Here is a 23,756-nt window from a genome sequence, read left to right as displayed (position 1 = left end):
ATAGTACCTGGCATGGGGTTAACACCTCACAGACATGTATGGAATATATAAAGGTATATTCCAGAATGTCAACTATAGAGCCAAACCTGCAAAGAAAGAATTATATGCCAAAAATATCATAGGACTTTGTTTAATTTTGTTTTCATCAATATTGGAAATTGGTGAAAAAGCCGATACTGAGAACGCTGACCAAAGGAGGAAATTAGATGTTGATTTAAATGCATCTATGTGTGTACCTTCACAGAGATTCTGGATTCAATGTCCTAGTTCTAGCACAAGAGAGTGGCTCTAATGGTTGGTTTGGCTGGAAAAATTAAACCTATATAAAGCAAGTTGTGACCCAATAAATTCTTTGATATGTATCAAAGGAACATAGTGAAAGACTTGGTGAAATAAAATTCGGGGAAGATTTAGGATGTCTATTCCTCATCTACCTACCTATCATTTCCAAGAAAGCTAAAAAGACTCTCCCTTCCCCAAAGGGCTCCAGGCAAACACTGGTGAGTGGAACACCTCTATTTTTTGAAGAAAGGGATTTTCTGTGTCTAATTTACAAATGCCAGAGATGCTGATGGAAGACCTCACAATTGAAATTAAAGCCATTATTTCAACAGAGAAGGAATAATCTTAAGAGTGGCAGAGGTCAGTTGGTAGCAATTTGACTGGCAAAAACAAAATGTGCGTAATTACCAAATGCAGAATCAGGGTTACGGAAGTCGTCAGCAGGGATAAGAGTAGAAGTGTTTGTTTAAATGACTATGAAGTCTGTAAAGATAAAATAAGTGGGGTACCCACACCGACATCCAGCTTGATTTGCAGGCCTGGTGATTAGAGCTCCTCCTTGAATCCTGAGAACATCCTTAAAGTAAAGAAGAAAATAATCATTGAATAACAACTTATGTACATTTAAAGGATTTACCTCGTCTTATCTTTTTTTTTTTTTTTTAAGATTTTACTTATTTATTTGACAGAGATCACAAGCAGGCAGAGAGGCAGGCAGAGAGAGAGAGGAAGGGAAGCAGACTTCCTGCTGAGCAGAGAGCCCAAGGTGGGGCTCCATCCCAGGATCCTGACCTGAGCTGAAGGCAGAGGCTTTAACCAACTCAGGCACCCAGGCGCCCCTCTCATCTTATCTTCTCACCAAGCCCTTGAGAATACACTGTTAGCTGGCCTTCTCACCATTTTACAGATAAGGAAACTAAGATGTAGAGAGGTTAAGTGATTTGTCTGCGTTTGCTTAGCTAACTAATAGAAAAGCTGGGATATCACTTTTTCTATTTGACTCTCCTAAAGAACACCCGTATGGTTCTCCTTAGAGGTCATGTCTTGCTCTTATAATCCAGTTGAGTGAAGGGACTCACAACCCTGACCTGAGGCAGGAGGTAATCACTGGTATTATGTACTTTATCCACCTGAATTTATAGATGGGGAAATTGCAAAACTTTATCAAGTTTATAAAAAAAAAAAAATCAAAGGAAGGGGCACCTGGGTGGTTCAGTGGGTGAAAGCCTCTGCCTTCGGCTCAGGTCATGATCCCAGGGTGCTGGGATCGAGCCCCACATCAGGCTCTCTGCTCAGCAGGGAGTCTGCTTCCTCCTCTCTTTCTCTGCCTGCTTCTCTGCCTACTTGTGATCTCTGTTTGTCAAATAAATAAATAAAATCTTTAAAAAAATGTTTAAAAATTAAAAAAATAAAAAAATAAAAAAATAAATCTAAAAAAAAAAAAAAAAAGGGGTGCCTGGGTGGCTCAGTGGGTTAAGCCACTGCCTTCGGCTCAGGTCATGATCTCAGGGTCCTGGGATCGAGTCCCGCATCGGGCTCTCTGCTCAGCAGGGAGCCTGCTTCCTCCTCTCCTCTCTCTGCCTGCCTCTCTGCCTACTTGTGATCTCTCTCTCTGTCAAATAAATAAATAAATAAATATATAAATCTTAAAAAAAAAAAAATGTTTATAAATCAAGGGAAGACTGGAACTTAACTGTATTATTTCCACGAGATGAGCTACAAGCATGGCAGGAGATGAGAGCAAACAGAGGTTGTTCATGACACTCTCAGTGGGTTGTGATCACCCTTAACAAATGCCACACCACACGAGCCATTTATATATTTGCGTAATTCTAATAAATAAATGATGGTTTTAATGGTTGCCACACTATAAGCATATGTTCCTTTACAAATATTCTTTGCCTATTGAAAGATATCTTCTGACTAATTTGCACATGTCCTATTGGAAAGCTCCCTCTGAAGGAGCACCTAGGTGGTTCTGTCAGTAAAGCATCTGCCTTCCGTTCGGGTCATGATCCTGGGGTCCCGGGATCGAGCCCCCACATCAAGCTTCCTGCTCACCTGCCTCTCTCCCAATTCATGCTCTCTCTCGCTCTCTCAAATAAACAAATAAAATCTTTAAAAACTAAACTAAAATAAACCTCTCTATGTACTATGAATCTTTCATAACCAACAAAAGAAAAGAGAACTAATTATTGGCTACCATAGACATAAAATAATAGAAAAGATAGAACTGGAACCAATAACCCATCCTTTTTATTCTTCTCTCCTGACTGTTCGAAGGCACACTCTCTGAGGTACACTGACTATGGGTAAATGATTCCTGGACTAGATCGCACCTTGCCAGTCCCTGTTTTTTTCCTGTTCTGAGTTGGATAAACATCAATGGGGTCATTACAACAGGATGAATATAATAACATTAACACAACTGGCCAATTTGTAACCTACACTTATACATGTCCTTGTGTCCTCTTCCTAATAGAATTTCAATCCCTCACACATGCCCGTTGCTGACTCAGCCCACTTTCCAGCTTCTAATTATTTTTCTGAGTTCTTATGAGAGCAGTAGGATTCAAGTACCTACTGCACAATTAGACTATCTTACTTAAGGAATACAAATTTAACACACCAAAATATTCACATGGGTGAGAACAAATATTTTTGGCGAGTGATAAGGCCAAAAGTATGCTTATAAACTAAAACTTAAATAGTATGAATTTTGTTCATATGTTCAAGCACTATATACAGACTAAGCACATCCCAACCTTTGAAAGTCAAACAATATTGATTTAAGCACACTGTCCCATGTTCTATGAGAAATCCACTGCTCTCCCCAAGATTTCTGAGAATTTCCTGGTGTTAATATCTCTATGGTTACTGTGGCTCTGCCATCCTGTCTCCCTGGAATGCTGAGGTCATTGGCATCAGAGCCCCTATTAGTATTTTCATGCCCCCTGTCCTATATCAAACTGAGACACGAAAGACAACATTTTTCCTTTGAATAGCCCTACAATCTGCCTGCCCACAGTATTTGTTTGTCATATGTTAACTTATGATTTGGGATCACAGAACAAATTTATTTACATGGCTTCAAAAAAGAAGAGAGGCAGAATTCCTGCTGAGCAGCAAGCCCAATGCAGGGCTTGATCCCAAGTCCCAGGGATCATGACCTGAGCTGAAGGCAGAAGCTTAATGACTGAGTCACCCAGGTGCCCCAGCACAGTCAGTTTTTGAAGTCTTTTTGCAATCATTCACAGAGAGCAAAGTGGTTCTGGAAAAATGCACAAAAAAGATAAAAGAAGATTGAGATAAACTACACCTCTCTCTCTGAAAAAGAACATTTATCTTAAGTGTGGAGATACTGAAAAAAGAATCATGATAATCAGAATAGTAAGATTTAATAAATACTTTGAGTTCAAGAAGAATCTGTGACCACACTAGGAATCTATGGAGTCATACAAATATTAGTAAATAAATTAAAACTTAATAAATGAAGGTATGGGAGAGGAAATGTTATCACCTTGTAGTGGAATGTCAGCTAACACATGTGGTAGAGTTGGGAAAATCACCACTAGCAACCATTATAATAAAAATTGATTCAAGTAAAAACTATCAACAAATGCTTGGAGAAGGGGAACATTTGAAGAATAGCTTCAAAATTTCTCTCCGCAAACTACTTATGAATGACGAAGGGGAAACTGACTTTACAGTGGAGAACCCTAGCAGAATCATGGTAGTCATGGGATTATAGCTAACATCACCAATAATGGGACAAGCCAACACCATGCGCCTTCTGTTGTGATGTGCTGAGAGCATAATACCACCTCTGCTCTCCTAACTGACATGCATAACCCAGATATAATCCTAAGAGACAAAGGGTAAGCTCAAATTGAGGGACATTCTACAAAATAATAGGTATTGTTTGAAACTGCTTACATTAGTTATGAAAGGAAAAAAAAAGACTGAGGCATTATTCCAGATTAAAGAACACTGAAGACACATGATAACCAAGTATAATTCATAATCCTGGAAACCATGGGCCAGAAAAATAACAGTTTTCTATATACGGCATTATTGTGGTAATGGATAAAATTTGAACATGGGCTCTGGACAAAGTGGTACTATTCTATCAGTGTTATATTTTCTTTCTTTTTTTAAAAATTTTTTATTTTTTATAAACATATATTTTTATCCCCAGGGGTACAGATCTGTGAATCACCAGGTTTACACACTTCACAGCACTCACCAAAGCACATACCCTCCCCAATGTCCATAACCCCACCCCCCTTCTCCCAACCCCCCTCCCTCCAGCAATCCTCAGTTTGTTTTGTGAGATTAAGAGTCACTTATGGTTTGTCTCCCTCCCAATCCCATCTTGTTTCATTGATTCTTCTCCTACCCACTTAAGCCCCCATGTTGCATCACCACTTCCTCATATCAGGGAGATCATATGATAGTTGTCTTTCTCTGCTTGACTTATTTCGCTAAGCATGATACGCTCTAGTTCATCCATGTTGTCGCAAATGGCAAGATTTCATTTCTTTTGATGGCTGCATAGTATTCCATTGTGTATATATACCAAATCTTCTTGATCCATTCATCTGTTGATGGACATCTAGGTTCTTTCCATAGTTTGGCTATTGTAGACATTGCTGCTATAAACATTCGGGTGCACGTGCCCCTTTGGATCACTACGTTTGTATCTTTAGGGTAAATACCCAGTAGTGCAATTGCTGGGTCATAGGGCAGTTCTATTTTCAACATTTTGAGGAACCTCCATGCTGTTTTCCAGAGTGGCTGCACCAGCTTGCATTCCCACCAACAGTGTAGGAGGGTTCCCCTTTCTCCGCATCCTCGCCAGCATCTGTCATTTCCTGACTTGTTGATTTTAGCCATTCTGACTGGTGTGAGGTGATATCTCATTGTGGTTTTGATTTGTATTTCCCTGATGCCGAGTGATATGGAGCACTTTTTCATGTGTCTGTTGGCCATCTGGATGTCTTCTTTGCAGAAATGTCTGTTCATGTCCTCTGCCCATTTCTTGATTGGATTATTTGTTCTTTGGGTGTTGAGTTTGCTAAGTTCTTTAAAGATTTTGGACACTAGTCCTTTATCTGATATGTCATTTGCAAATATCTTCTCCCATTCTGTCAGTTGTCTTTTGATTTTGTTAACTGTTTCCTTTGCTGTGCAAAAGCTTTTGATCTTGATGAAATCCCAATAGTTCATTTTTGTCCTTGCTTCCCTTGCCTTTGGCGATGTTCCTAAGAAGATGTTGCTGCGGCTGAGGTCGAAGAGGTTGCTGCCTGTGTTCTCCTCAAGGATTTTGATGGATTCCTTTCGCACATTGAGGTCCTTCATCCATTTTGAGTCTATTTTCGTGTGTGGTGTAAGGAAATGGTCCAATTTCATTTTTCTGCATGTGGCTGTCCAATTTTCCCAACACCATTTATTGATGAGGCTGTCTTTTTTCCATTGGACATTCTTTCCTGCTTTGTTGAAGATTAGTTGACCATAGAGTTGAGGGTCTATTTCTGGGCTCTCTATTCTGTTCCATTGATCTATGTGCCTGTTTTTGTGCCAGTACCATGCTGTCTTGATGATGACAGCTTTGTAATAGAGCTTGAAGTCCGGAATTGTGATGCCACCAGCTTTGGCTTTCTTTTTCAATATCCCTTTGGCTATTCGAGGTCTTCTCTGGTTCCATATAAATTTTAGAATTATTTGTTCCATTTCTTTGAAAAAGATGGATGGTACTTTGATAGGAATTGCATTAAATGTGTAGATTGCTTTAGGTAGCATAGACATTTTCACAATATTTATTCTTCCAATCCAGGAGCATGGAACATTTTTCCATTTCTTTGTGTCTTCCTCAATTTCTTTCATGAGTACTTTATAGTTTTCTGAGTATAGATTCTATGCCTCTTTGGTTAGGTTTATTCCTAGGTATCTTATGGTTTGGGGTGCAATTGTAAATGGGATTGACTCCTTAATTTCTCATTCTTCTGTCTTCTTGTTGGTGTAGAGAAATGCAACTGATTTCTGTGCATTGATTTTATATCCTCACACTTTACTGAATTCCTGTACAAGTTCTAGCAGTTTTGGAGTGGAGTCTTTTGGGTTTTCCACATATAGTATCATATCATCTGCGAAGAGTGATAATTTGACTTCTTCTTTGCCAATTTGGATGCCTTTAATTTCCTTTTGTTGTCTGATTGCTGAGGCTAGGACTTCTAGTACTATGTTGAATAGCAGTGGTGATAATGGACATCCCTGCCGTGTTCCTGACCTTAGCGGAAAAGCTTTCGGTTTTTTTCCATTGAGAATGATATTTGCGGTGGGTTTTTCATAAATGGCTTTGATGATATTGAGGTATGTGCCCTCTATCCCTACACTTTGAAGAGTTTTGATTAGGAAGGGATGCTGTACTTTGTCAAATGCTTTTTCAGCATCTATTGAGAGTAACATATGGTTCTTGTTCTTTCTTTTATTGACATGTTGTATCACATTGACTGATTTGCGCATGTTGAACCAACCTTGCAGCCCTGGAATAAATCCCACTTGGTCGTGGTGAATAATCCTTTTAATGTACTGTGAATCCTATTGGCTAGTATTTAGGTGAGAATTTTCGCATCTGTGTTCATCAAGGATATTGGTCTATAGCTCTCTTTTTTGATGGGATCCTTCTCTGGTTTTGGGATCAAGGTGATGCTGGCCTCATAAAATGAGTTTGGAAGTTTTCCTTCCATTTCTATCTTTTGGAACAGTTTCAGGAGAATAGGAATTAGTTCTTCTTTAAATGTTTGGTAGAATTCCCCCGGGAAGCCGGCTGGCCCTGGGCTTTGTTTGTTTGGAGATTTTTAATGACTGTTTCAATCTCCTTACTGGTTATGGGTCTGTTCAGGCTTTCTATTTCTTCCTGGTTCAGTTGTGGTAGTTTATATGTCTCTAGGAATGCATCCATTTCTTCCAGATTGTCAAATTTGTTGGCGTAGAGTTGCTCATAGTATGTTCTTATAATTGTTTGTATTTCTTTGGTGTTAGTTGTGATCTCTCCTCTTTCATTCATGATTTTATTTATTTGGGTCCTTTCTCTTTTCTTTTTGATAAGTCAGGCCAGGGGTTTATCAATTTTATTAATTCTTTCAAAGAACCAGCTCCTAGTTTCATTGATTTGTTCTATTGGTTTTTTGGTTTCTATTTCATTGATTTCTGCTCTGATCTTTATGATTTCTCTTCTCCTGCTGGGCTTAGGGTTTCTTTCTTGTTCTTTCTCCAGCTCCTTTAGGTGTAGGTTTAGGTTGTGTACCTGAGACCTTTCTTGTTTCTTGAGAAAGGCTTGTACCGCTATATATTTTCCTCTCAGGACTGCCTTTGTTGTGTCCCACAGATTTTGAACCGTTGTATTTTCATTATCATTTGTTTCCATGATTTTTTCAATTCTTCTTTAATTTCCCAGTTGACCCATTCATTCTTTAGAGGGATGCTGTTTAGTCTCCATGTATTTGGGTTCTTTCCAAACTTCCTCTTGTGGTTGAGTTCTAGCTTCAGAGCATTGTGGTCTGAAAATATGCAGGGAATGATCCCAATCTTTTGATACCGGTTGAGTCCTGATTTAGGACCGAGGATGTGATCTATTCTGGAGAATGTTCCATGTGCACTAGAGAAGAATGTGTATTCTGTTGCTTTGGGATGAAATGTTCTGAATATATCTGTGATGTCCATCTGGTCCAGTGTGTCTTTTAAGGCCTTTATTTCCTTGCTGATCTTTTGCTTGGATGATCTGTCCATTTCAGTGAGGGGAGTGTTAAAGTCCTCTACTATTATTGTATTATTGTTGATGTGTTTCTTTGATTTTGTTATTAATTGGTTTATATAGTTGGCTGCTCCCACATTGGGGGCATAGATATTTAAAATTGTTAGACCTTCTTGTTGGAAAGACTCTTTGAGTATGATATAGTGTCCTTCCTCATCTCTTATTATAGTCTTTGGCTTAAAATCTAATTGATCTGATATAAGGATTGCCACTCCTGCTTTCTTCTGATGTCCATTAGCATGGTAAATTCTTTTCCACCTCCTCACTTTAAATCTGGACGTGTCTTCGTGCTTAAAATGAGTTTCTCGGAGGCAACATATAGATGGGTTTTGTTGTTTTATCCATTCTGATACCCTGTGTCTTTTGATTGGGGCATTTAGCCCATTAACATTCAGGGTAACTATTAAGAGATATGAATTTAGTGCCATTGTATTGCCTGTATATGGTTCCTGTATATGGTCTCTGTTCCTTTCTGATCTACCACTTGTAGGCTCTCTCTTTGCTTAGAGGACCCCTTTCAAGATTTCCTGTAGAGCTGGTTTGGTGTTTGCAAATTCTTTCAGTTTTTGTTTGTCCTGGAAGCTTTTAATCTCTCCTTCTATTTTCAATGATAGCCTAGCTGGATATAGTATTCTTGGCTGCATGTTTTTCTCATTTAGTCCTCTGAATATATCATGCCAGCTCTTTCTGGCCTGCCAGGTCTCTGTGGATAAGTCAGCTGCCAATCTAATATTTTTACCATTGTATGTTACAGACTTCTTTTCCCGGGCTGCTTTCAGGATTTTCTCTTTGTCACTGAGACTTGTAAATTTTATTATTAGGTGATGGGGTGTGGGCCTATTCTTGTTGATTTTGAGGGGCGTTTTCTGAACCTCCTGAATTTTGATGCCCGTTCCCTTTGCCATATTGGGGAAATTCTCCCCAATAATTCTCTCCAGTATACCTTCTGCTCCCCTCTCTCTTTCTTCTTCTTCTGGAATCCCAATTATTCTAATGTTGTTTCATCTTATGGTGTCACTTATCTCTCGAATTCTCCCCTCGTGGTCCAGTAGCTATTTTTCCCTCTTTTGTTCAGCTTCTTTATTCTCTGTCATTTGGTCTTCTATATCACTAATTTTTTCTTCTGCCTCATTTATCCTAGCAGTGAGAGCCTCCATTTTTGATTGCACCTCATTAATAGCTTTTTTGATTTCAACTTGGTTAGATTTTAGTTCTTTTATTTCTTCAGAAAGGGCTTTTATATCTCCCGAGAGGGATTCTCTAATATCTTCCATACCTTTTTCGAGCCTGGCTAGAACCTTGAGAATTGTCATTCTGAACTCTAGATCTGACATATTACCAATGTCTGTATTGATTAGGTCCCTAGCCTTCGGTACTGCCTCTTGTTCTTTTTTTTTTTGTGTGGTGAATTTTTCTGCCTTATCATTTTGTCCAGATAAGAGTATATGAAGGAGCAAGTAAAATACTAAAAGGGTGGCAACAACCCCAGGAAAATATGCTTTAACCAAATCAGAAGAGATCCCAATCGTGAGGGGGGAGAAAGGGGATAAAAAGAGCTTCAAAAAGGAAGAAAGAAAAAAAAAAGAAGAAAAAAAAAGAAAAGAATTAAAAAAAAAGAAAACGAATAAAGAAAAATATAAAAAAGAAAAAAATATATATATTAGATAAACTAGTTAAAAAATGTTAAAAAAGAAAAGGGTAAACGTTAAAAAAAATTTTAGCAGAAGGCGAGAAAAAAAATGAAAAAGAAAAAAATTAAATTAACTGCAAGTCTAAAAAAATCACAGGGAGAAAGCCATGAGTTCCGTGCTTGGCTTTCTCCTCCTCTGGAATTCTGCTGCTCTCCTTGGTATTGAAACCGCACTCCTTGGTAGGTGAACTTGGTCTCGGCTGGATTTCTTATTGATCTTCTGGGGGAGGGGCCTGGTGTAGTGATTCTCAAGTGTCTTTGCCCCAGGCTGAATTGCACCGCCCTTACAAGGGGCCGGGCTGAGTAGTCCACTCGGGTTTGCTTTCAGGAGCTTTTGTTCCCTGAGTGCTTTCCGTAGAGTTCCAGAGGACGGGAATACAAATGGCGGCCTCCTGGTCTCCGGCCCGGAGGAGCCCCCTGGGGCCCCACTCCTCAGTGTGCCCTCAGAGAACAGCGCCCAGTTACACCCGTCTGCCTGACCTCCGGCTGCGCTCCGAGCTCACCGAGCCTGTGGCTGGTTCAATGTAACACCGAGCTGTGAGCTTACTGTCGGCTCTGTCTCTGTAGCCAGCTTCCCCGTTCCAATACCCAGAAGCTCTGCGACACTCAGACACCCCGATCCTTCTGTGACCCTGCGGGACCTGAGGCCACGCTGACCCTCTGTAGGCTTCACCCTGGTTTAGCCTCTGGAGCGATGTCCCTCAGTGGAACAGACTTTTAAAAGTCCTGATTTTGTGCTCCGTTGCTCCGCCGCTTGCCGGGAGCCGACCCCTCCCCCCGGGGTCTATCTTCCCGTCGCTTTGGATTCACGTCTCCGCCGGTCCTACCTTACAGAAAGTGGTTGTTTTTCTGTTTCCAGAATTGCTGTTCTTCTTCTCTTCGATCTGCTGATGGATTTTCAGGTGTTTGCAATCTTTAGATAAGCTATCTAGCTGATCTCCTGCTAGCTGAGGTAGTCTCAGCCTGCTACTTCTCCGCCATCTTGACTCCTCCCCCTATCAGTGTTATATTTTCTGATTTTGGTTATGGTACTGGCTATGTAAGGAGAGTGTTTTTGTTCTTAAAAAATACACACTCAAGGGTTCTCTTTTCAAAGGGGATCCTGCTTCTCCCTCTTCCACTCTCCCTTCCTCCTGCATGTGTCTCCCCCTCTCTGTCTCTCACTGTCAAACAAATAAATAAAATCTTGAAAATAAAAAGAAATACACATAAATATTTAGGGGTTAAGGAAGTATGATGTCTGTAACTACTTTCAAAAGATAAAAATAGGCTTATGAAAAAAATGATAAAGCAACTAGAATAAAAACATTAACAATTAGCGAGTGTGAGTAAAGAATATATGGAAGGCCAACTTCTGCATGTGGCTGTCCAGTTTTCCCAACACCATTTGGTGAAGAGACTATCTTTTTTCCATTGGGTATTCTTTACCACTTTGTCAAAGATTAGTTGAGCATACAGTTGTGCGTTCATTTCTGGGTTTTCTATGCTGCTTGATTGATTTCTGTCTCGGTTTTTATGTCACTATCATACTGTCTTGAGGAATATAATTTTGTACCATAACTTGAAGTCCAGAATCATGATGCCTCCAACTTTGCTTTTCATTTTCAAGATTGCTTTGTTTATTTTGGTCATTTCTGGTTCCATACAAATTTTGGGATTGTTTGTCCTAGGTCCATGAAAAGTGCTATTTTGATAGGGATTACATTAAATGTATAGATTGCTTTGGTTAGTATAGACATTATATCAATATTTTTTCTCCCAGGGGCTCTTGGGTGGATCAGTCGGTTAAGCATCTGACTCGATATCAGCTCAGGTCGTGATCTCAGTGTTGCGAGATTAAGCCCCATGTTGGGTTCCCCGTTCAGTGGGGAATCTATTTGAGACTCTCCCTCTCCCTCAGGTCCTAACCCCCAGCTCTCCTTCTCTCTCTCTTTCTAAAATAAATAAATAAACTTTTAAAAATACATATATGTGCATATATACATTTTTTGTGTGTCATCTTCAATTTTTTTCATGAATGCTTTATAGTTTACAGAGTATGGATCTTTTACCTCTTTGGTTAGGTTTATTCCTAGGTTTCTTATATAATTGTTGTTGTTTGTTTGTTTGTTTGTTGTTTATTTATTTAATTTTTAGCGTGGAGCCCAACCTGGGGCTTGAACTCACAAGCCTGAGATCAAGACCTGCTGAGATCAAGAACCGGATGCCTAACCAGCTGAGCCACCCAAGTGCCCTTTATCTTATGGTATTTGGTACAAATATACATGGGACTGATTCCTTGATTTCTCTTTCTGTTGCTTCTTTATTGGTGCACAGAAATATTTCTGTATGATTTTGTATTGTGTGACTTGAGAAAGGCCAGTATATTTTCTAGTATGCCCAAGGTAACACCTGGGATTTCTAGTATAATTAACTACTTTGATGACTTAATTTTTTGCAAATTCATTGAGAGAAATTACTCATAATCATCAATTGTTAAATAAATCTTCCTAGACTGAATTCTTGAAATGGTGAAGGTAGTCTGCTTAATATGCAGCTACATTATCTTGTGTTGGAATATATTCTGGCAATAAGATGGCCCTCTGTTAAAAAAATAAAGTTACTTGTTTACTTATTTATTTGAGAGGAATGGGGGAAGGGCATAGGGAGAGGGAGAGGAAGAATCTCAAACAGAATCCATGCTCAGTGCAGAGCTTGACATGGGACTTGATTTCACAACTCTGAGATCATGACCTGAGCCAAAATCAAGAGTAAGACCCTTAAACAGACTGAGTCACTTGGGCACCCTGTAAATTTTTTTAAATATACTTTCAGTATCCTAGAATAATCTACAATATAGAAAACCCAGAAATAGATCAAAGTAATTAACTTGAAACAATTAAAACGATGCATTGGGGAAGGTGAATAGAACTCTCCTATACTGCATATCTTGACTTTGAAATTTAAGGTTTTATTATATTTTAATGCAAAAATTTCATGACAAGATGCAAAGATCCAGAAATCAAATCTTCACAAATATTCTCTGTTTTGAAACTCTTTAAAGTTAACTTTCATGTCAAAGTGTCAAAAGTAGCTTGCTACCCATTACCTTTAGCTACAGTAGCTCTATTTACTTGGCCGCTGCCAGCATGAGTCATTGAGTGCGCTTGTGACATGCCCACAGCATATCATAGTATTTAACTTATTACTTCAGGCACACATAAGGAAAAATACACTCTCTACACACAGATCATTTTAGCACTAATCCACAATTTTATATAATAAAGTTGCATTTCTTAAGTTGTGTGAATGGCAAATCCAATGGTTCTATGCAAGTTTGGATCATGTTTTTGAAAGAAACAATACTTAGTGGAAATTTGTTTTCTCCTCACTCCTAGCCTGAAAAAAAGCTGGCTAACTGCCCATTTAGTCAGTAGGAAAGCTGGAAATGCAATATGTATTATTTGTGTCGTAATCCTTATTATGTGCTCATGTGGTTATTCCACTGATTCACAGATAACACCAGGAATCACAGTGAAAAGTGTGAAAACTGGGTTTTGATAAAATATGATTTAATAAAGTGCAAAATCACATTTTAGCAAAGTGTTTTTGGTCTCCACTTAATGTGCATTTTCTTCTTCATCTTCCTCCTTTCCTCTTTTCTTGTCTCCTCTCCTTTATTCTCCTCTTTCATTTCTGTCAATCACATACTGTTGTCAGATTTCAGCCAGCCTTTGAGAATAAAATGTTGCATACCTTAAGAAGAACTTCTGCCATATTTCCACTTATTTCAAGGTAATTTCAGATAAGAATCTGAACTTTAGTATGTTTTATGGGTGTTGTTACTCTCATCTGGAAAAATATGCAAACTTAGGATTGTTTTGACAGGACTCATGACTTTATAAAAATCTAGACTTTTCTAATTTGTCAAAAAGATGGAGGACCAGGAAACACATTTGTCTATGCAAAGGACCGATTTAATGGTTTTACTAAAAAAAAAAAAATCGTCATAATAAAGTCAAAATCCTTAACGATTTATTTTTTAAATTAACCTCTTTCTTAAAATTAAACATGTATTTTGCTAACTTCTTTCTCCAAAGATTGGGTTTAGTTGAGGTTCTGGAAAGAACTTAGTGGTTTAATTTAAGGAAGGTTAAAATTCATTAAATATGAGCACAAAATCTTTTAACAAAACATTGTGCTTAGGAACATATTTCTAATTTCCATAAATCTAAATCTACTAAAGTGTAAAATTCAGTTCAGAATATTTCTTGGCAGGTAAGCACAGAGAAGACTGAAAGCAATCAGTTTGTTTTCTTAAGCCTTTGTGAGTAGGCCACCTCTGCCCCGTGCATTGCAAAGCCTTTAACATTCACATCTGAGAAATGAATACACTTAGTAATTGTAATAACTTTTCATTGTGATGGAATGAAAATAGGGCCATCTCACTGTGAAATAATATAAGTGAATTCCTACACATATAATTCACGGTGTATATGAAGCAGGTCAAATCCAAGAAACCTGATTTCTCTATTCTGTAAGAATAAATTGAATATAAATAAACATTGAATGAGTGAAAACACAGGTAGATACTTACTATTTTGAAATGAATAGAATGATACATTTAAAAAAAAAAAAAACAATATGGAGAAAAATGTTTCTTTCCTCAGAAATGTCCTCCAGGCAACATTGTGAAAAATTTGCCCACTCAGCTCATTGAAGAGACTACAAAATGTGAAATATTAATGCCCCACTTCCTGTGTTAACAAACATGTAGTCAATTTCACATAAAGTTTAAAGTGACACAAGGCGTGCAGTCCTAGAGCTCTCAGGGTCTTGGAGGGAGAGATGTACACACCAATACAGCGGCGAGTACACCACAACGGAGATAGTGGCAGAGTGCAATGGACCCCACAAGTGGAAATACACATGATGCCTAGAGATGTCACCAAATATTCCATGAAGGAGGCAGATTTGACTTGAATGATGAATGATTACAAGGAATTTCCCAGATAATGGCAGGGGGAAGCAGTTGCAAAGATGTTGAAGAGAAAAAGAGCATATCATATTTTGAGAAAACTAAATATTGCAGCAGATCTACAGTAGAAACCAGGGGAAAGACAATGATTTGCTCATTATAGTAAACATATTCAGAAGCCACTGAAAGATTTCTATTGATTTTTGTTGTGGTAGTTAATTAAATTAATTTATATTCATCATGGGACACCTGGGTGGCTCGGTCAGTTAAGCATCTGCCTTTGGCTCAGCTCATGATCTCAGGATCTTGGGATTGACTCCTGCATCATGATCCCTGCCTAGTGGGGAGTCTGCTTCTCCCTCTACCCCTCCCTGCTGCTTGTGATAGATCTCTCTCTCTGACAAATAAATAAATGAAATCTTTTAAAAAATTAATTAATTCCTATTCATCAATGGAAATTTTCAAATGGGGAAAATATAAAGAAGAAAACTAAACCTACTTTAAATCCTATCAGCAAATAATCATGTGACTTAACTACAGGTTTTATGCCACAGCCCTGCTTCTAATAGGTCTGCAATGCTACTGACTAGAGACATTTGGCCATAAATACTGTCCACAATTCTGCTGAAATCAACCATATGTCCCACTTCTCACTACAATTTTCTCCACTTAATTTTCTACAACCAGGATTTCCTACATCAGTCTTGACTCCTTCCTCTTGACTAAATTTTCCCTGGACTTGGCCCACATCTCTTTAGTTTTGTGATGTATTGTTCTACTCTGGGCATGAATAAATGTAGTTTTCTATTTCATTATTAATATTTCTTATTCTTGTTTCTCTTCAAACACATTGATCAGTCTTTGGGAAGCGTTGTAGAAGTTTGGTAATCAAAGAAGTTTTACTGGAAATCCAGAGCCTGTTTTCTTGTTCAAGCTCAGAATAAGCACAGGTAAGTGGCACGGCTGGAACAGAATGAACTGTTAAAAGGTTTTTTGATACAAAAGGCAAACTGGTTTCTGGAAAAATACCAATTTTCATTCCCATTAGTAACTATAAGATGTTATTTGCTGACATGCCTACTAACGCGGGGTGTTCTCTTTTATCTCTGAAAATAGTTGAGGGATTTTAAAGAGCCAGGCAGGAGCACTTGGGTGGCTCAGTCAGTTAAGCATTGACTTTCAACTCAGGTCATGATGTCAGGGTCATAGAAGCGAGCCCCACTTGGGGCTCCCTGCTCAGCAGGGAGTCTGCTTCTCTCTCTCCCCCCGCTCATGCTCTTTCTCTCTCACTTACTATCTCCCTCTATCTCAAATAAATAAATAAACAGATACCTTTTTTAAAAAAGAGTCAGGCAATAAAATCAGGATGGCCCTTCATTACGATCACTCTTCGCTCAGTGCAGAGGGTGGAACAAGGTACAAACATGTGGGGCAGCTGGATTCTGGGAGACGGGTTGACGAGTGTTGTGATCTAGATGATTAATCAAGGAAGTCAGGAAGAAGACACAAAGAAAAATATTTGAGAGAACGTAAGAAAGTACAAATATTGTAATCAAGAATATGTTGTTGCCAAAAAAGAGATGAAAAATAATATTGGAAATTACTGCTGTTTATAAAAAACATTCTACACACATTAACTCATATAAATTTCACAACAAATTCATAAAATGGGTTTTAGTCCTGTGATTTTCAGATTTGTAAAATAGGTTAAAACACACACCTTTAGCAAGTTGCATGGTAAGGATTCTACCCATGCCTGTCTCACACCCAAGTGTGCTACACTTACCCCCATCACGTTTTATTAAACTAGTTCCTGAAATGATGTGTGCTTTTCTAATTTGAGCATCTTGGTATTGAATACATTTATAGATCTAAGATGGAACTATTCCTGATAGGGTACTCTCTCAGCAAACCAAAACCTAGATAATTCTTACTCCTATAAATTCTTCGCTTAACCAGAAACATGCTCTCTCCAGGCAATCTCCAAAAACCAAGATAACTCTGGCTCTACACTTACTTTCTTGCTCCTTGATCATTCTAAAGAAGACCGGATGTATAATCCCAGCCAGTCAACTTAAAATGGAGTATTTCTTCCTTGTTTCCTACTTGTATTTTTTTCTATAACAGCTTCTCACCCTTTTACCTTACTTTGTGGTTCTCTGGACTCTTGAGAATAGAGATTGTCTACATTGTGAAGTGTGAAATAATATTCGTTTAGGTCAACTGAATTGCTCTCTTTGATTATTTTAACACTGGTGATGATTTCGTTAATCAGATTGAGGAAAAGAGTATAAAGGGTATAAATGTGGAAAGAAAGATAAAAAAAATAGTCATGTCACTAAGACATACAATTACAAACTTAAGTAGAAATAGGGAAATGCGGATTGGGAATTTAAAAGAGAGAGTTGAGGGGAACCCACTGAGTCAAGTCGGTGGAGCACATGACTCTTGATTTTAGGATTGTAAATTCGAGACTCACTCTGGGTGTAGAGATTATTTAAAAAAAAATAATAAGATCTTGGGGCACCTGGGTGGCTCAGTGGGTTAAAGCCTCTGCCTTCAGCTCAGGTCATGATCCCAGGGTCCTGGGATCGGGCCCCCACATCGGGTTCTCTGATCAGCAGGGAGCCTGCTTCCTCCTCTCTCTCTGCCTGCCTCTCTGCCTGCTTGTGATCTCTGTCTGTCAAATAAATAAATAAAATCTTAAAAATAAGATAAAAATTTAAAAAAGGATAGCACTAAATTTATTTAAAGATTTATTTATTTATTTTAGAGAGAGAGAAAGAGAAAGCATGAGAGTGTCAGGGGTGCGGGGCAGACTAAGAGAGAGGGAGAGAGAAAATCTTAAGTCTCCACACTCAGCACAGAGCCCCAAGCAGAACTTGATTTCATCATCCTGAGATCACCACCTGAACCAAAATCAAGAGACAGATGCTTAACAGACTGAGCTACCCAGGTGCCCTGAATCATACATTTAAAATTTTGGTGATCATTAAGATATCTTGGCTCCCCAATAAATCTAAAGTCATAAAGTAAGGCAAATCTTGTTTGCAAATTTAACATATCGAATATATTATATGGTTATAAGAATATAGTGTACAATTACTAATCTGGTTTTTCTCCCTTAATGAAGGAAACTGACTCAAAGAAAGATAATATGTAATCTGCACACTATGCCAAGAGCAACACTGTCCAGGGGAGAACAGGGGAGAAAAGAATCAGAGAAAGAAGGCAGAGAATAGTACCTCATAAAAGACAGATGTTTACAATATGTAAGCTGAGTAAATATTCTTGAAGAAGTGAGATTTTAAAATATATAACTGGACATTGCTATGTTTGGAAGAAAACGAAACATCAGCTCTGTTTAAACATGACAAGTCAGAATTTGGCCATTCGTCTTCTCTAGCCAAAAGCAATATTTTGATTAACTCAGTTCATTCACAGATTTTGGCAGAAAGGTCATGACTGCTGAAACAATGAGTGTTAGAGATTTTTACATGTTTTTAAATGAGTCTGTGATTCCCATGAAGGGAATGACAATATGGTAAATTTTCTTACCCCAAATCTGTAGCCTCTTGCTTTCTTAGACCAAGATTCCTACTTAATAGTTTATAGAGTGTACAGTTTGTGATTTATGATACAATTTAGCTTTTTCTCACTCTTACTATCTTCTTTTATGATATATTATCATGCCTAAATACATTTACTCAAATATGGCTTGAAGTACACAGAACATTTGCAAATCAACTTTTATTTTATTATTAGTTAGCAATTTTCTTTATTTCAAATTTTTGTTTAAATTCTAGTTGGTTAACATGGATGGTAAAATAGGTTTCCTGGGTAGAATTAGTGATTCATCACTTACCAATAGCAACCAGTGGTCATCACAACTCTTAACAGAAGGAAAATAACAGTAGTGGCAAAAGTTTGTGGACTGTTTTTATGCCTTTGAAATCAGCATGAAAATCACAGAAATAAGTTAATGAAATCTTAGTCACCAGAGTGCAGTAATTTAAAAATAACAGTATCTTTGTGAAGAATGAATTAATAACAACCTAATAGTGTCTTGTCAAAATTTTACTAATTTTCGTTTTTCAAAATTTCACTTCATATGTTCACATCTTTGTTTTTGTTCTTATTTTGACATAAACTCTTTTCAGTAATAAAATTTAAGATCACATCGGCACTTGTCTAACTTTCAGTACATGTTCAATGTATTTTCTGTCAGCAACCCATTCCAGAATATGTAACTTCACTGTAGCTTTGATTTCCTGTAGCTGATTTTTCAGATTTACTGTGTAATCATCACGGCATTGCCATTATCTGTCTCTTCTTGTCTTCTACTTATAAAACTTATTTCTTTTTCTGTTTTTTTTTTTTTAGATATTATTTATTTATTTGACAGACAGAGTTCACAAGTAGGCAGAGAGGCAGGCAGAGAGAGAAGGGGGGAAGCAGGCTCCCATCAAGCAGAGAGCCCGATGCAGGGCTCGATCCCAAGACACTGAGATCATGACCTGAGCCGAAGGCAGAGGCTTAAACACTGAGCCACCCAGGCGCCCCTTTTTTTGGTCTTTTTGCACTGGGCAAAATACTGAGTAATATGTCAAATAGGAGTAGTGATAACAGGCAGCTTTGTCTTTCCTCATGGTCTGAAATGGAAACCTCTATTTAGAATTTCGGCAAACCATGAGAGACTGTGGACCCCAAGAAACAAACCGTGGGTTTTAGAGGGGATGGGCGTGCAGAGTGGGTGAGCCTGGTGGGGGGTATTTTGGAGGGCACAGATAGCCTGGAGTGCTGGGTGTTATACACAAACAATGAATCATGGAACACTACATCAAAAACTAATGATGTACTGTATGGTGACTAACATAATAAACAAACAAAGATCTTATAGAGCATGTCTTAAAAAAAGAATATCTGCTGTTCATTATGTTATGTGAGATATTCAAATGTAATTACTAAAAAAATGCATTTTCCAATAATTTTGCCACCTCCTGTTTTATATATTTTTTGGAATGTCTGCAAGTGAAGTCATAACATCTGTGATTATTTCACCTTCTTTTTAAAAAGATTTTATTTATTTATCTGAGAGAGAAAGAGAGAGAGCACAAAAAGGGAGAGGGCCAGAGGGAGAAGCAGACTCCCTGCTGAACAGAGAGCCAGATGTCCCAGGATCATGACCTGAGCTGAAGGCAGTCACTTAACCAACTGAGCCACCCACATGCCCTCACTTTTTTATTTATTCTTAGTACTAGTAGATGGCATCCCCCTTTGCTCCCAACATGTGCTTGATTTCAAATTTTACCTTGTCTGTTTTTATTGAGTGATTTGTGTCTACAGGTCTTTAAGTAGATGTGATTTTTCTAAATTTGTTAGCATTTATATTATGGCCCAGAATATAGTGGATGTGGTGATCCTTTCACGTACAATGGAGAAGATGGTGTATTCTGCTCTGTGTGGGCAAATTGTCTATAAATGTCAGTTAGGTTATGTTGGTTGATTATGTTTTTTTTAAGATTTCCATATCCTTTCTGATTTTCTATCTACCTGCTCTATCAGATACTGAGACAAGAATACTGTATTCTCCAACCATAAATTGTGGATTTGTCTAACTTTATTTCAGTTCTATCAGTTTTTGCTTCATGTTTTCTTCTACATTACAATTTCACTCTCTTATTCCTTCTTCCCAAGTTCTTCAAGTGTAACTAGCAAGTCAGACATTTGACTTGCTTTTTGTTAAAAAAGTAAAGTGCATTCAATATATAAGAATACATAAAATTAAACCCCTTCTAAGCCAATGTTCTTTTTATTGACAATGTATTCTGAGTCAGATCAGCTTCACCAGAAATAGTAGCATGAAAACATGTTCCAAAGCACACAAGACTCAGATGGTAGCTCAGGATACCCCTGTCCTTTGGCAAATACTAATTTCTTAAAATATGCAAATACTCATTGCAAGTAATTATATTCCCAGAATAACTAAAATATTTCATTACAAAAATTACCAGAGTAAATTGCTGTATGTGATTCTAACGAAAATAAGACAATTTTAAGATTGGGTTTCAGTGGAAAGGATAAGATTGAGATCTGTTCCCCCACCACATTTTACAAGTACTATATCCCTAATGTGCACCAAAAATAGTAAAGCCCACATCCCTCTCATCCAATGTCCAATCAGTCAGAAGGACTACCTAATAAGACTGTGTGATTAGAAAACAAATTCAAGTGGCTTTCCAAGTTGTTCATTACAAACACATTAAAATTTAAGTCTTGGCTATTTATCCTAACAAAAAATGGTCAGATATAATAGAAATCTCCTAATTACATAAACATGGATTTGATCCTTTCAAAGGGAAGCCCTAGATTCATCACCATGACCCTGACTATGGCATGATATTTAACCTCATCTTACTTTAACACTGTGAACTAAAGAAGCAGAGGACAGCCTCTATTAGGCTAATCTAGAGACATCTGGGTGGCACAGTTAAGCCCCCAACTCTTGGTTTTGACTCAGATCTTGATCTCAGTGTCCTGGACACTGATCAAACTCAATGTCCTGAGTTTAAGCCCCATGTTGGACTCTGCTGAGCATGGAGTCTACTTAAGATTCTCTCTCTCTCTGTCCCTCCTGCTCATTCTCTCCTTCTATTTCTAATAAATAAATAAATCATTTTAAAAAGAAAAAAGCTTATCTAACCTATTTTTTGACAAATGATCACCTCTAAACCTGATTCTTGATTTGTAAGATTGAATTTTTTTAACCACCATATTTCACTCATACCATAATCTATTGACTTCTAAAAGCAGAGTCTCTGATGTGAAGTGAATTAAGACCTGAGGTCCACATATTTGGGCATCTTTAATAATTATTAGACTAGAAATGTACTTCAAAGTTCATCTAGTTAAATGGTCTTGGTCATTTCTCAGTCAGGACTCTTAAGATCAAGAGAAGTCTATTTCTCAGCTTTTTACTCAAGTAAATCTAATTCAAACACAGTATCACTACCATTTCAGAAACTTTTCAGAGTAACTCCATAAATATTTTAAGTGGAAATTTAACTGATGAACAAAAACTATACTGTAATTTTTTCACATTTAACTATTAGATAAGAGACTTTAATAAAATCTAAAATAATATGGTTTTATACTAAGAAAATTCATTTGTTTAGAAAATACAAGAATATGTAGTTTTAACATTTAAAATATCTAAAATTCCATTGTTAAAACAATCACAATTCAAAACTTGATGTGTATATTTCTAAATTAAACCACATAAAACTAATAAACTTTAAGATTAAGAACTGGGATATAAGTATAAACATATAGCTTTAAATAAAAATTGGACCAAAATGCACATACTATCTTATACCCTGTTTCCTTCATGTAGATGAGAATATGAGCATTTTTCATTAAGAAATTTTACTTCTGCTATCATTCAATGATTTTAAGTAGACCATTCAATGTATATACCATTATTTGTTTAACTAAATCTTGTATTACTGGTCATTTGGAGGCTTGTCGTGTTTATCTATGATAAAGAATTTTGTGTTATACATTCTATAACTAAATATTTAGCTCTATCCTTAATGTATTTAGGATGATATTGAAGTAAAGAAATTTTTTGGTCAAAGGGTATGCATTTCTTAAGCATTTGATATCTATTTTTGCCCAAGAAGAGGTAATAGAAATTATTCAAACTTCACTTATCATATTCTTTTTTTTTTTCATTTTATTTATTTGTCAGAGAGAGAGAAAGAGTATAAGCAGGGGGAGCAGCAGCAGAGGGAGAACTAGACTCCCTGCTGAGCAAGGAGTCCAATCCAATGAGAGACTAAATCCCAGAACCCTAGGATCATGACCTGAGCTGAAGGCAGACACTTAACTGACTGAGTCACCCTGGAGTCCCTCACCTATCAAATTCTATGATAAACTACCACAGAAAAGGTTTTTGAGAAATGTGGAAATGAAGCCCCAGTTTGACAGAGCAAATTATAAGAATAGCATTTTAATTTTTATTTGACTTAATTTCGCTACCACTAAGTAAAGAAAAGGCATTGCAAGAGATACCACATTTTCTTTCTCTTTTGTTTCCTTCCTTATGAAGAAATTAACAGTCCATAAGGACACGAGAACAAAGAAGAATGAAATCCAAATTATTTTATTTTTTAGCCTTTGAAAAACTGAGTCTGTGTGTTATCCTACAAGATATTGAAGTGCTATTAAAACTGGAAATAATTTCTTTGGAAGCACATTTGACTTTACAAATTGAGGTTTCCTTAGCTGTTTTTACCAACACTGTTTACCTCTACACACTGACCTTTCTTCTACTCCCTCTCATTAGTTTCCACTCAGAGAAGACTGAGTGAGAGGTAATTAAGACTTTAGTCACATAGATACAAATTTACAAATTAAATCATTTGCACTTACTATTTGCATCAGCTTATTTTCTTAGGTGGGATAAAAACAAGAAGCCTATGGAAAGAAAAAAAATTCTAATTAAACTTACTCACTGGACTAAGGTACTGGCAAACTTTTTCTCTAAAGGACCAAATAGTAAGTATTTGCAGCTTTGTAGTCATAAGGTGTCTGTAACGGTGACTAAACTCTGCCTCAGCCATCGACGAGACATAAACAAGTGTGAAGCTGTGTCCTAATAAAACTTCACTAACAAAAAACAGGTGGAGGCTTGATTTAGCCCACGGGCTACAGTTTACCCTATCTGCACTGAACTCCCTTTCCATTTCAAATCTTCCAAAAACTTAAATCCCAGCAGTTTCTGTTATTGCACTAATAACCAACATGTGTATTTTCCACTTTATCTTCTGGAATGATTCCCACAACTGTATCCATAGAAAGAAAAAAAGAAAGTGTGGATCAAACAAAGGCAACATCTAACTCTTTTTTTTTTTTTCTTTCTAATAATCCCCATGATTTCTCTGCAGTTTCCATTCACCTTGTAGAGGAGCTGATTAATGTTTACTCACATGGGAAGTCTTCACCAAATG

General features: G+C 37.4%; 1 long non-coding RNA gene across 1 annotated transcript; it reads right to left on the bottom strand.

Annotated features, from left to right (window-relative positions):
* Positions 1 to 613: 613 nt before the first annotated feature.
* LOC116584227 lies at positions 614 to 23,241 on the bottom strand. The gene is made up of 3 exons (XR_004283101.1): positions 23,179 to 23,241; positions 16,078 to 16,216; positions 614 to 859 (listed from the first exon to the last, which is right to left on the bottom strand). It is a non-coding gene; the product is annotated as an uncharacterized LOC116584227 (long non-coding RNA).
* Between the last annotated feature and the right edge of the window lie 515 nt (positions 23,242 to 23,756).

This window comes from Mustela erminea, chromosome 2 (genome assembly GCF_009829155.1).
Source record: "Mustela erminea isolate mMusErm1 chromosome 2, mMusErm1.Pri, whole genome shotgun sequence".
In the NCBI taxonomy this organism is placed as follows: Eukaryota; Metazoa; Chordata; class Mammalia; order Carnivora; family Mustelidae; genus Mustela; species Mustela erminea.
The sequence above is the reverse complement of the archived record's forward strand: the minus strand, read 5'-3'. Positions and strand labels throughout refer to the sequence as shown.